Genomic DNA, 14,929 nt, shown 5'->3' on the forward strand with positions numbered 1-14,929 from the left:
TTCTTGTATGCCTGTTCATCCAGTCAAATATTGTGGCTCCGTGGAGAGACACCATGACTTCTACATTCACAAGCCTGCACTGTCTAGATAAGATGTGAAGGAGGTAAAAGATTTTGTGGTCTGTGAGATAAATCAGCCCATAGTTTATCACTGGTCCATCAGAAAAACCTGCAGAATCCAGGAGGCTCTAGACAAGAAGGAAACCTGACTGGACTTCAGGAAAAAACATCTTATAGGGCACCCTATTTTAGGGCTGAGTCTACACTCCAGGACCATGGTATTGATGAGTGAGTGCATTTCTAGTTGTCCCAGGTTGCTTTGTTCTAACTGTTGACCAGGAGCCACTTCTGGGCAGTACAGATTGTGCATAGCCAGTGTGGGCTGATCCTAGAAATGTTACCCAGGTCCTTTGGCAGAGGGCAAGCAGTAAACCCCCCTAAACTCATTCTCAGAACTGAGACAAGCTCTGTGGTTCCCTGGGGGGGGGGACTGAAGTGACAATCTTTTGTGAGAGGACAACAGAATTCCAGGAATATCATCTCTGTAACGTTGGTAGCTCAGATCTATGGTGCAGATAGACCCCACTGGAACATAGGAGCAATGCTCCTTTTCCATTCCAATTATTGAATGGCGCCATGTAGGGAGCTAAACCATTGTTAGCTGTTCTGTTTTCAGAAATTCCTTGGATCTAGTGGGGACAGGTGAAATAACACCCATGGTTCCCACTCTCAGGATTTCCTTTCAGAAAAGACATCTTCAGTTATGAGTGTCCACTATTACAGCCCAACACTGGCTGTGAATGTACAAGTTGAGTGCTCATTTAACACACTGGCTCCTTTCCTCTTAGGGGTCTACTACAGGGAACGCAGCATGTCATCCCCATCCAGCTTTTAAAGACAGTCCTGAAGAGCACATAATCTGTGACATCATATTCATGAGACTTTACTAAGTATTCCATGATGTTAACACCATGATAAACATTTACTAAATGAGATTCTTTGGTCATATCCTGCAGCTAGTATTGAGAATGTATTAGAAAATGAAAAGAACCCCTCACGAAAAAGTAAAATTTATCCAATCTTGTAAATTCTATCCAGCGTTGAAAACCAGATGTTACTGATCATAATAACAAGGTTAAAACTAGAAGCATACATAATGGAGACAGCTTTGGAGGAAGAGTTAGCATTTGTCAATGTCCCAGAGCCATTCATCATAGACACTTTGAAGAAATTAGAACAGAGAACTTCCAGCATCAGAATTATTTCATGTGCCAAACCTCTAAAGGTAGCATCATAGTGAATGGTAACAAAGCAGAAATTTTGTATTAAATCTTGAAGAAGGTTCTAGAATCTCCTCTCTTCACACATTTCCAGCATTGCACTTGAGGATTTAGTTAGTACAGAAACAGAAGTAAAGTAAAAGAGCATTTCAATATATGAGAGAGAGAGAGAGAGAGAGAGAGAGAGAGAGAGAGAGAGATACCTCTATTGTTGTTTGTATATCACATGGTGTCTATGAATAAATTATGAGTCATTGTATGATAACTCATCCTAGCAAGCTGATTCTGGGATGGTTGACCAGCATGCCAATTTCTCTTACATATACGAAAAAAATAGGCAGTGGGGAATGAAATGACAAACACATAAATTTCATGCAACTCTCCCACCATCACACCCGTGATGTTACATTGCTGTTGTGAAGGTGTCTTTCATGGGGTTATATAGAGTTGTCAGCAAATGCCACATATCAGGGTTAAGAATATGCTTTCAAAGTTGTGCCTATACTACCTTGACAGACAGTCTTTATTCCAACAGTGTGGTAACACTGGCTTTATATTCAAGAGAAACTGTATGAGGGTTAACTGTTGAAGACTGAAAGGTTGGAGGGTCATAGAGAGTTTTGGGGCATCATAGGCAGAGTAACTTTGAATTCTGGGCTCTGATTTTACTTATCATTTTGGTATTGAGGCACCTTGTTTCCAACAGACAGAGCCTCCTTCCATGGAGAATGTGGCAATGTATAAGAATGGAAAATGACATATGAGAGGGAAGGGGAAATGTACAGAATTGAGGACCCATGCCCAGCAGATGAGACAGATATTCCCTCACTTTACAGATTCAGAAAACAATTGGGTCAGTCAGCAAATGCCCATAGTAGTTGGAGGGATGTGATTTTGCCTAGGAAGCATCTCATCACAACCCTCACACCTTTCTCTGCATCCAAATCACGTTTGCTCCCTGGACATTTTCTCACAACAGTTCCTCAACATAAGAAATGGACTTTTGTACAGAAAACTTGGATCATCAGATTTATTTTCCATGCTCTGGAACCTTGTGAGATGTACTTCTTTGTCTTCTGATTATATCCCAGCTACATGTTGGGCCTGTCTATGGCTCTACCAACCCTCAAAAATGAGAATCCCAATGACTATGAGGATCATGACAGCCATCCCCATCCTGATGAGATTCTCCAGTGTGTGATCCTGGTTCTCTGAGGCTGTGGTTGTGGACAAAGAAGTTACAGAGGTTAGGGACAGTCAAAACTTTCTCAAGATAACTAAAATTCCCCAAGATAACTAAATGTTCCAAAGATAACTAAATGTCCAGCTAGGGATCATGTCTTCATTGGACAGAACTTGACCCTCTGTTTTCAGTGCTATGACTTTGAATTCTCTTTATGCAACTCTCTTGAGATTGGGAATGTCCTAGGATGGGCTGATAGTCTCAACTGATGCTGAGAACAGAAGAAGAGGAGTAAGATGTGCTTATGCTTAGGAGACCTGAGTGTTTCATCTGCATTCTGCTCATTTACTGTAAAATACCCATCATTCTCATCCTATAAACTCATGAAGTTCTGGAACAGCTCTTTCCCCTGGCAAAGCTGGGTTCCCTCCCTTATTCTTACTAGTTACTGTTGTTTAGCACCACTGTGCAAACACCAGTGAAAACGTCAAATTCAGAGTAGAATAAATTATTAAAACATTTCTGGCCCTGATCCCAAGTCACTGCACTGAGCAGCCACAGACCATTCTGAGTGTGGTGTCTGTGGTGAACTCAGCAGAGGTTATGTGGACTCACATCCTCAGTCTGGGATGATTTCCTAAATGGGTGTTTTTGCCGAGTGTTTTTTCCATTGTCACACTTAGACTCTCCCATATCTCCTGTGACCTGAGCATTCCCCTGATCTCTTCTGAGTACCCAGAGACCATGAAGGGGTGGTTGAGGAGGAACTACCTTATTGCCCCAGAGATGAGATATGGTTTCTACTAAGGTTGAGATCCTGTGTCTTGTTAACAAACTTTCCCAGATGTTTCTCACCACATCAGACCAAGAAATTTCTCTATGTCCAGTTCAGGTAGGAGCACATCCTTCTGATGTAGATTGTTATCCATCTCTTTTGTTTCACATATCACTTCCAAAATGCAGGACCAAGGTGTGGGGGAGTGCCATGCAGTGTTTTGCAATCCTGGCTCTCAAAAGAAGATGTGTGTGTGTGTGTGTGTGTGTGTGTGTGTGTGTGTGTGTGTGTGTGTGAACCAGTAAAGATAGTAGATGGGAAGCCACTGGGCTTTCACTTAGTATTTCTCCTAAAGGCATGGCTAGCCCATACTAAGTATAGATGCCAAGACTGACATATCTAAACATTACTTTTGTCATCTTTACAAATAGTAGTTACTGAGACAAACAGGATGGCTGTAGTGTGAGGAGAGTGTGGTGCAGCTCTTTCATCACTTTAGGAGAGTCAGGGGAAGTTGTGTACAGCCCCTGGCAGCTCTATCCCCAAACTTCTTGTTCAGATGAGCACACCAAGGGCAGGCAGAAGACTTTCTTAGCTGTCACCTCTCAAAAGAAGGCGAATCCATTTGTCTCAGTTTCTCTATTTCACCCTGAAGTGAAATGTTGCAGACTCCACAAAGGAGCAGGTTTTGATTGAGACTTCGGGATTTTATTTTGCTTAATGTGATCATTGTTATTTTCAGGTTCTCATGACAAATTCTATCTGATAAGGTTGAGCTGTGGCTGTGGATCTGTTTTGAACAAAAGGGAAATATAGCAGGACCTGTACTTATTACAACAAAGCTACATCCTCCACTGGAGACACTGTGGGTCATACATGCCCTGACAGTAAGGGTCTGTGAATACTGACAACTGAAGGGTGATGAGCAGAGGTTGTCCCTGGGGACCAGTTTCTGCTTAGTAGCCTATATCTGACTGTGGCCTCTAAAAGATGCTCTTTCAGACTATGTGATACCTTTTGAATTCCATTAACAGGGACTGTAGTGAGTATTCCTAGGAATATCCATGTTGGCCTCCACCATCATGAAGGTGAGTATCCATCTGACTGAATCTCTGCAGCATTTGTAACCCAATCCTAGTCAACAATTGTTTTTTTTTGTTTTGTTTTGTTTATTAAACATTTATTTATTTATTATGTATACAGCATGTATGACTGCAGGCTAGAAGAGGGCACCAGATCTCATTAAAGGTGGTTATGAGCCACCATGTGGTTGCTGGGAATTGAACTCAGGACCTCTGGAAGAACAGTCAGTGCTCTTAACCTCTGAGCCATCTCTCCAGCCCGTCAACAATTGTTTTAAATGAAGAATGCTGATATAACTCTTTATCTCAGAAATACCTGGACCACCTCAACTGGGATCATGAACTCCACAAGGATAACGGCACATGACAACAGGTACAGAGATGAGTTGACATATCCCGTAATGCCTGTAGGTGCTACTGAGACAGGAGGTCACAGAAATCATGGAGAATACTGGAAATATGCTCACAATCTAGAAAGAAGATAGCCTGGATGCCCTGCCATGGCTGTGTACTTAACCATACCATAACCATATGGTACCTAACATACCATAGCCACTGTGGGAGAGATACACTGCAGAATAAGGTTCTGGAGGATTCTTCTGTCAGGAGAAGTCACTGCCAAGGCCAGCACTGAAGCAACTTAAAGTGGGCCACACTTCTACCTTTTATATGCAGAGAAGCAGCAGTCCAGAAATGGAAGAAGTTGCCCAATTTATCATCTCCAGAAAGAGCTGTGTCAAGTCCACAAGTATCTATTGTCCATCAGGGCCACTCACTCTAGTAGGGTCTTTATATAGCCTTCTGGGGCCTGACTGCACGTGGCTGAGAGTTGTGTTCTCAGGATCTTAGTGGAGGGGTGGGGAGGTGAGTGTCCGGGTTTCCTGTTCTCTACCTACCCTCCTGGTCCATCCTCCAGACTGAGCCTAAACATCTTTCTCTCTCTGGATGGCACCTTCTATAGCACAAACTAAACCCTGAGATTCTGGGGTCTCTGTGGGGATCTGTTTGCCTCCCACACTCAGAAGTTGAAGCGACAGAGACATGAGGACTTTTATGGCCTATGAGCCAGTAGGATCCCTGGAGATGGAGCATACACCCTGCACCAAAGGGCTTGATACTCACCAGGTGTTGGCATAGGCCTTGAGGGTGGTAGGCTGGAAGGTCTAATGGATTCTAGGAAAAGAACAAGTGTAGGATGAAAGTTAGATGCTAACCGAGAGACCTGCCTCTGCTCACTCTTTTACATCTGCTCTGTAACATCCCCACAACTCTCATGCTGTCTACGCCAAACCAAGATTACAATAGAGGATGAAGTGGACATTAGTAGAAGGACCACTGCTGGCATCCACTTCTCTGGCAGGGAAAATGCCTTCTGACTAACCTTCCTATTGTCCCCTTAATCCCACCCAAGTCAAGGGTTGTCGTAGGGTTTGGACTGTAAGTCACCCTGAGAGTTGAGGGTCACCTCACCTGAGACCGTGAGCTCCAAAGGGTCACTGGCTTGTGTCAACAGGTAGAGAGATGAGTCCCAAGAACCATAGCACCTGTAGGTGCCCGAGAGCTCAGAGGTCACAGCACTCATGGAGAATTCTGCCTGGAACTCTCAAACTTGAAACGTTAATTTTAGTCGCTGGGGTTGGTGGTCTGCTCCCTCCTTGGACAGAATGAAAGTGTCCACTTTGTATGTTGACTGACAGACACAGCAGGGTCACATTGTCTCCAGAGTGTACTGTGGAGTTAGGTTTCACTGAGAGGGAAGCACTGAAGGGAAGCTGTCCTAAAGAGAAGAGGGAGGATGAGAGGCTGCCTTCAATGTTCTGAGCTGACACCTCACCTGGGTCTGCCCTGAGCACCTGGGACTCTGTCTCTTTTCTCTGCCTGAGCCCATTTCCTGCTCCCATACATCTGCATCTGTTCCCTAATAAGAGCTCTGTCATTTATCCCAGGCATCAGCTATTAGACTTCCCCATGACAGCCTATGCAGAGGCTAAGTACCTGATTGAAACTTCTTGGTTCCTCACCTGTGATCAGGATGTCCAGGGGGTCACTGGCGGCTGACCACTCAGAGGAAAGGTTGTTTGCACCATAGCATCTGTATTGGCCTCCAGTAGAGCTGCTCACAGAATCTAGTGTGAAGTTGGACAAAGAGAAGCCAGTCTTGGTTTGTTGGTTCCAGTGCTCAGTCAGGTTGTCTTCTCCTACCTTGTACAGAAGAAATGTCATAGTTGATGTCAGAGCAACACTGAAGGGTGAGGCTCTTTCCAAGGTCCAGGATACAGCCTTGGTGAGTCAGCAAGGAGGGCTTCCTGGACAGGCCTAGAGGGAAGGTGACAGGTTAGTGATTGAGGAGCTGGTTTTACCAAATACTTATCCCCTTCCATCCTGCCCTGCACATGTCACTGCTTCTCCCCAGGAGTAGGCCTCTGGCTCAGCCACTAGGCTTTTCCTCTACCACTATCTACCAACAACTACCCAGTGGGACAGGTCCATGGCAAAGGGCTTAGGGTGTCAAGAAATGATTGATCAATGATGGGGATGACTTACCTGAGATGTGTATTTTCAAGTGGTCACTAGGTACTGACCATAACTGTGGGGTATCATTGTAGTAGCCATAACATTGGAATGTCCCTATCTGATCTTGGGTCATAGAAGCTATGAAGAAATAGGCTTGGTACTGCCTAATACTGTGTATATACTGTGAGTTCATAGAGCTGAGGAACTTCTGATCTTCCTTGGTGAGAATGAGCTTGTCATATCCCACCCATGAGATACACTTGAGAGTTATATTCCCTCCTGAGGATATCACAGGGCTAGGCAGGGCTGTCAGGTGGGGTTTCTTGTAGTAGATTCCTAGGAGAGAGAGAAACAGACTATCGCATGGGATCACACAGCCACAATGCGCTCCAGGGCTAGGCTTTGGGAGGGGAAAAACATAAGAGCAGAGCCTAGTATGGAGATGCTGACTGTCCCCTCACCTGTCACCACAATCTCCAGGGTGTCACTGCACTCTGACCAGCCAGCTGAGCTGTAACAGTAACAGTGATATTGTCCCCCATGTTGCTGTGTCACAGAAGGGATGGAGAACATGGCCTTGTTCTCAGGCTTCTCTGGGGTCTGTGTGCTCCAGGTTTTCTGGCTTTCCTCTTTATGCAGAACACATATTTCTGCATCCATGGTCCCCTCACACCAGATGGTCACAGCACTTCCATAAGTGACCACAGAGCCTGGCTCAGCCTTGATGGTGGGTTTGTTGAGGGTCCCTGCAAGGAAGTAGGAGAGAAGAAGTTGGGTCTGTCTGAATGTGGCACAGATAAAGTCACACAGGCAGATGGCACTTTTTTCTTTTTAATTTGTTCTTCTCTGATACAATACATCCTGATAGCAGCCTCCCCACCTGCCCTCTCCCCCAGATCCACTGCTCCTCTGTTTCCTTTCAGAAAGAACAGGTTTTCTGGTGCTATCAACTTAACACAGAATAACAACGTGCAATAAGACTAGTCACACACCCTCATATTAAGGCTGGACAAGGTAACCCAGTAGGAGGGAAAAGATCCCATGTGCAGGCAAAAGAGTCAGAGACATCCCCACTCCCATTGTTATGAATCTAACAGAAACCCCAAGCTAGCCAGGCAGTGGTGGTGCATGCCTTTAATCCCAGAACTCAGGAAAGAGATGCAGGTAGATCTCTGTGAATTCAAGACCATCCTGGTCTACCGAGTGAGTTCCAGACCAGATAACACTACATAGTGGAACTCTAAAAGACCAAACCAAACCAAACCAAGCCAAAACATCCAATGTAAACAACCACAGCTTGTGTGCAGAGGACCTAGGGCAGACCCATGCAGGCTCTGCGCTCACTGTTTCAGTCTCTGTGAGCCCTCATGATCCCTGCTTACTTGATTACGTGGGCCGTGTTCTCCTGATGTCCTGAAGACTCCAGTTCCTGCAGCCCTTCCCCCTCTCTTCTGGTGGGTCCCCAGAGCTATTGTGGATGTTAAATGAGTTGATCCAGAGAAACAGAAGACCCCATAAGGATTCATCTCTGTCCTGGACCTCCTGGACGCTGCTGTCACTTTCTGCCTTGGATTCTGTATCTTATGTCTGCTATGTACTGTGTCAATGACTCAGGAGCCATGGTTCCTCACACACACCACACACAAAGGCCTCCCTGAACATATGCATAATTTCAACGTTATTCTAGGGAAAAGCTAGGGTTCCTCACCTGAGACCAGGAGCTCCAGGGGGTCACTAGGTTCTGACCACACCTGTGGTCTGTTCTTCTTAAAGCTGTAGCATCTGAATGTCCACCTTTGACTGGGGGTCACAGGGCCCACAGAGAACAGGGCCTGGAACTGTCTAGTATGGCGGTTATACTGTGAGTCCAGCATCCAGGAGAGCTTCTGTGGTCCTTCCTTCATCAGAACAAAACTGTGATATGACTGCCCTGAGACACACTGGAGGGTGACATTCCCTCCTTCAGTCACCACAGGACTAGGCTTGGCTGACAGACTGGGTTTGCTGTAGGCTCCTAGGAGAGAAGGAGGAATCAGTTAAATGTCCTCAAGGCCTCATTGTTCTCCTGGGTTGTGAGGTGGGAGCCATTCTGTTATCAGACCCACTTCATGCCAGTCAAGCCTCAGGCTAGAGACCCTTTGAGTCCTCTCACCTGTCACCACCAGCTCCAGGGAGTCACTGAACTCTGACAATCCATCACAGGTCCTGTAGTGACAGCAATATCGTCCTGCATGTTTGTGGTCTATTTTTGAGATTGAGAATTCAGCCTTGTCCTTAGGAGTCTGTGCAATCTCTGTGTGTCTTAAATATTTGTGTCCATCTTTGTAGAGACTGTACTCTTTTGCTCCTGTGGTCCCCTCACACAAGAAGGTCACTGTCATATTCTCAGAGACCACAGAGCCTGGCTGTACTCTGAGGACAAGCTTAGGGAGGGCTCCTGCAAGGAAAAGAGCAGCTAGGACCTAGGACAATAATCATCTGATTGCAGACCCAACCCCAACCCTCCAGCCATCCCCAGGGGCAGCACACATGTGTTGTTCTCCATCCTCACTGCCCAGGCATGGCTGCAGGAATGATGAGAAGTGAAGGTCAGGACAGCTGCAGACACTCACTCACCTGCCAGCACTGGGGTCCTGAGGCCCAGAGTCAATCCTGGAAGAGAGTTCCCTGTGAGAGGTTTGTCCCTGAAGCTTAAGCAGTTCCTCCCCTCTTCAAAACCTCCTGAGATCCTGCGGTTACCCAGTGAACCAATGCTGGGCTGTGGGGCATCGTTATTCTTAGCCCACAGTGTCTGGTCCACCTTTCCACATCTCACCCATATAGATCAGGGCTGTGAAGGTGAAGGTCATGGCATCTCCTCCTGGAGGCTGCAACTGTGCTTATGGGCAGAGCTACAGAGACTGTCTGGAGAGACAAGAAACACAGGGTGTGGCATCTGGAGGCTGGGCACTCCCCATGATTTGGTTGTATTGCAGTAGCCTCAAAGGAAGCGGAAGTGCCCTCCTCAGGCACCAGGCTCTGACTTCCCCAAGGCTGTGGCTAGGTCAGTTAGTAGACTCTGCAGTCAATTCTTTTTTTTTTTTTTTTTTGATTTTTCGAGACAGGGTTTCTCTGTGTAGCTTTGCGCCTTTCCTGGAACTCGCTTTGGAGACCAGGCTGGCCTCGAACTCACAGAGATCCGCCTGGCTCTGCCTCCCGAGTGCTGGGATTAAAGGCATGCGCCACCACTGCCCGGCTCTCTGCAGTCAATTCTTTGATGGATGACATTTCCATAATCCCATCAGTGTCTGTCTCATCTATCCTCATCCTTGTTGGGACCAGGTGGTAGCAGACATGTATGAACATTACCCATATTAAATACAAATTTATGTGTGGGTTTGCTTTATTCCTTTTCACACTTTTTATGTAAAATTCTTCTTCATATTCAAAATGTTTGAAGGTTTCTGTGAAGGTCTCACTGTGTACATCTGCCTGGAATAAACTTTATAATTGTCTTCTTCATAGCCTCAAGTGCTGGCTTACAAATGTACATCACTATTTCTGGTTGTTTGTTCCTTTTTGATGTATGTACTTCTATTACAACTTTAAATCACATTCATTTAATTACAATCACTTAATAATAATAAATTACACTTATTTTCTTCTTTATGTGCGTATATTGAAATGTGCTGCAGACACTCGTGGAGGACAGAGGACAAGTGTAGAAGGCAGATTTCTCCTTGCACAATGTAGATCAGAGTCAGGACTAAAGTTGGCAGCAGCACTCATACACTAATCCATGTCACTAGTCCAATCTCGACATCATCACTTTCCTTAGCCCTTCTACTCCAAGCAAAAAATATCCAATGATACCCCATGGGTCCTGGACCAAACAAGGTCCCAGCATTATTTGACATTCTTTAGGTGCAGGCTGTTGGTGTGGCCACACATTTTGAAGCAGTTGACCACACAGGGATGCAGGCATGTACAGCATTTGTGAGCAGCAGTGCATGGCCTTGTTACAGTTGTGTTTGTGGAGAAACTGGCAAAGGAATGGCTTTTTGATGCCACCACACAGGCACAGCATCAGTTGAAGTGTGAGACTCTTTCTGGACCTTGTTGTTGGCCAAGGTGCAGCCACCCTCTATCTGCTGGCAGCAATACTACCTGCTGCTGGTCAGGTGGGATGCCTCCATTGTCTTGAATCTCAACCTTGCCATTCTTGATGGAGTAACTCACTGGGCCAGACCTTGAGGGTAATGGTCTTGCCCATCAAGACTTTACCAAAGACCTGTATGTTGGTGTCTGTTCAGCCACCTAGTTGAAGAGAAAGAGAGCTCAGTAAAAATATTTTATTTTCTCTTCTCTTTAGTGCAAGGGATTGATGGCAAAGCCTCCAGTATTCTACTACCCTTGAGACATACTACACTCCTGAGCCACACACACATTATCCTGCAATTGCAAATTTCTTATCTTTAATTTTTTTCAATCTTCTATATTTTTCTTTTTTTAAATTTTATAATTTAATTTAATTTTACATATCAGCCACGAATTCCCCTGTCCTTCCTCCTCACACCCTCTCCCCCTAATCCACCCCCCATTCCCACCTCCTCCAGAACAAGGACTCCCCTGGAGATTCAGCTCAGCCTGGTAGATTTAGTCGAGGCAGGTCCAGTCCCTTCCTCCCTTCACCTAGGCTGAGCAAAGTGTCCCAGCATAGGCCTCAGGCTCCAAAAAGCCAGCTCATGCACTAAGGACAGGTCCTGGTCCCACTGCCTGGATGCCTCCCAAACAGTTCAAGCTAATCAACTGTCTCACTTATCCAGAGGGCCTGATCCAGTTGGGGGCTCCTCAGCTATTGGTTCATAGTTCATGTGTTTCTACTAGTTTGGCTATTTGTCCCTGTGCTTTTCCCAATAACGTTCTCAATATCACTTGCTCATACAATCCCTCCTCTTTCTTGCCGATTGGACTCCCAGAGCTCCACCTGGGGCCTGGCCGTGGATCTCTGCATCTGCTTCTATCAGTCATTGGATGAGAGTTCTACCACGACAGAGTGTTTGGCCATCCGATCACCAGAGTAAGTCAGTTCAGGCTTTCTCTCAACCATTGCAAGTAGTCTATTGTGGAGGTATCTTTGTGGGTTTCTGTGGACCTCTCTAGCACTCTGCTTCTTCCTATTCCCATGGGGTCTTCATTTATCATGGTCTCTTATTCCTTGTTCTCCCTCTCTGTTCTTGATCCATCTGGGATCTCCCACTCCCCTAAGCTCTCTTTCCCCCAACCTTTGCCCTTCATTACCCCTCCTCACGTCCAGTTTGCTCATGTAGATCTCATCTATTTCTCTGTCATTGGGTGATCCCTGTGTCTTTCTTAGGGTCCTCTTTGCTAGGTAGCCTCCCTGGAGTTGTGAGTAGCAGTCTAGTCATCCTTTGTTTTACATCTAGTATCCACTTACGAGTGAGTACATACCATGTTTGTCTTTCTGAGTCTGGGTTACCTCACTCAGGATGATTTTTTTCTAGATCCATCCATTTGCCTGCAAACCTCATTATGTCATTGTTTTTCTCTGCTGAGTAGTATTCCATTGTGTATATGTACCACATTTTATTTATCCATTCTTCATCTTCTATATTTTTTATGTTTATGGGTTTAATAACTTTTGTTATTTACTGGAGACAGGCTCTCTCATTGGAGCTCATTATGTAGGCCAGGCTGGGCTGGAACTCACAGAAATCCTCCTGCCTCTGTTTCCCAAGTGTTTGGATTAAAGGTTTAGGCCACCAAACCTGGCCATGGACTTAATGTATTAATTGTTTGAAATTGTCCTAGCAGTGTGTATTGCGTTTTGATGGAGTCCACCCTTCCAACCTCCCCTTGTCCCTTAACCATATCTTGCTGGTTCCCTGCTCACTGACCTGATTTGCTTTTTGATTCCTTCTGTGACCTGCGAGTTGTAGAAAGTCCACTGCTTTTCCTTATACACATAAATTTCTGTTCTCTTTCTCTCATGCAGCTCAATTTGTACCTCCCATTGTCTTGGTCACACAACATTAATGAAAACTGACTCTCCCTCTTCCAATAGGCATGAAATGCCAGTAGTTCTTCATCTATGGGTGGGACTTTGTGCCCATCTCCCATCCCTATACTAGATTTGTTCTGCATTGAGCTAACATGAGGCTTGTAGATGTCATCACAACCACTGTGGGCTCAGATGTTCGACTATTCTGCATTGTCTAGAAAAGGGTTTATTGTCATCATCACCATGTCTGGGTTTTAAAATATTTCAACCTCTTCAGTAATGACCCCATGCTAGGAATGTGTCACATGAAGAAATTCTCTAACTTAGCATCACCTCACAGGATGGGTCCAGGACACACATGTCTTGTTTGTCACATGGAGAAAGAGACAGGTGTTACTGAGCATTTCTTCCTTTTGTCAATGAACCCCAAACACATTCTTAATTTCCTCTTCGTATCAATGTCAATATGAAAAATTATCATACTTTAAGTCTGTCTGTATATTTCCTTTACTGAATCAGAAAAATGATCAGTTGGTAGAGTACTTGTGTCTGGGTTTGATCCCCAGTATTGTATAAATATGATGTTGTGGCTCATGTCTTTTAACTTCATTCAGGAGTAGAGCTAAGAGTATAGGAAGTTAAAGGAAGTTCTTATTATGCAATGAGTTTGAGGTCAGCCTGGGCTAGATCAGTCCCTGTCTCATCAAAGTAAATAAAAAGTCCTCTAGAGTTTGTGGTGAACAGGATCAAATATACTTCCTATAAAACTCTCACACTGTGCATATGTCCCAAGTATTTCATTATATCTGTTTCTAAGGAGATATTCTTATCCCAGACCCTGCTTTCTTTGCACCCCTGTGAGTTGTTATGCCCAGTGTGCCACATGGCTGTAGTGTCTCTTTTCTATGGATTTCATGAGCAGCTGTTTTTCTTGACCTGAGAATAAGTGAAGAGGCATGCCATTTGAACCATTTGAGAAGGCTTTATGAAGAACTATGTGAGAGAGAAGAAGGGTACTCAAATAGCTTCTGAAGTTTCCTCAGCCATCTTACCATGGGCTGTTTCTGAGGACTTCCTTATCTGTTATTATTTTCCTACTTCCATCACTCTGTTCTTCAAACTTTCTCTCTCCAAGAATCCAAGCCTTATTATGGTCAATCACCATCTGGAGTTTCCAAGTGACATCTGTGTGTCCAGAATTCTGACTACATCTGCTGGGCTCATCTTCTATGACTGAAAGCTCAGCAGATCTTTCTAGGAGGAGAGAGAGAGAGAGAGAGAGAGAGAGAGAGAGAGAGAGAGAGAGAGAGAAATGTGCACTACAGCAGCAGTTTTACTGCCCTCCAAGTGCTCACAGAGCCCAAGAGGAAGTCATACTGAAAGAACACAGCCTAAGCTTTTGTCCAGGGCACACAGTGATACCGGTTTCTCCATCTTTGGATATCAGAGAGACATTGGACTATCAGTCTCTCAACTGGCCTAGGACGGATCATTTTTGGGCCACTGGTGATAAACTCCTGGGTATTCCTCTTGGGAAGATGGGCATTGGGTTCATTCTTACCCTAAATCTGACCTCTTCCATCCTCTGGTTCAGGTTTTCCCTTATCTCACACTCTGGCAAATGAGAATTCAGCTGCATTCAGTCAAATTCCATCTGTGGCTCTCCTTAGTAGAGAGCTATTGGAAAGACCTTCAAGTCTTGAAATAGGTGGTTCAGGGTTGGGACTTCCTCACCTGTGACTAGGAGCTACAAGGTATTACTGGGCATTGACAACAACTGTGGTTTTTATTCTTGCAGTAAGTGGAACATCTACATGAGCCCTTGTAGGTCAGCATTTGTTGGCCCAGGATGGACATGCTGTGTGTTTATAGTCTTGGTGTGAGTTCAAGGTACAAGAACACTCATGATGTGTTCTCTTTCCTTGGATTGAAAGAAGCTTCCAAGACTGTACCGTGACCAACACTGGAATGTCAGAGTCCCTTCCCATGTCACTAACTGGCTGGTCAAGGCTGATAGGCTCAGTATACTGTAGAGTTCTAGACACAGGTAGCATCATCTAATACTGTACTTGGTGATTCCTGAGAACAGGACCTT

At 45.1% G+C, this 14,929-nt stretch overlaps 1 pseudogene; it reads right to left on the bottom strand.

Moving 5' to 3' along the window:
- Positions 1–2,359: 2,359 nt before the first annotated feature.
- LOC131901679 (leukocyte immunoglobulin-like receptor subfamily B member 3) lies at positions 2,360–9,682 on the bottom strand (annotated as a pseudogene).
- Between the last annotated feature and the right edge of the window lie 5,247 nt (positions 9,683–14,929).

Source organism: Peromyscus eremicus, unplaced genomic scaffold (genome assembly GCF_949786415.1).
Source record: "Peromyscus eremicus unplaced genomic scaffold, PerEre_H2_v1 PerEre#2#unplaced_218, whole genome shotgun sequence".
Taxonomy (NCBI): domain Eukaryota; kingdom Metazoa; phylum Chordata; class Mammalia; order Rodentia; family Cricetidae; genus Peromyscus; species Peromyscus eremicus.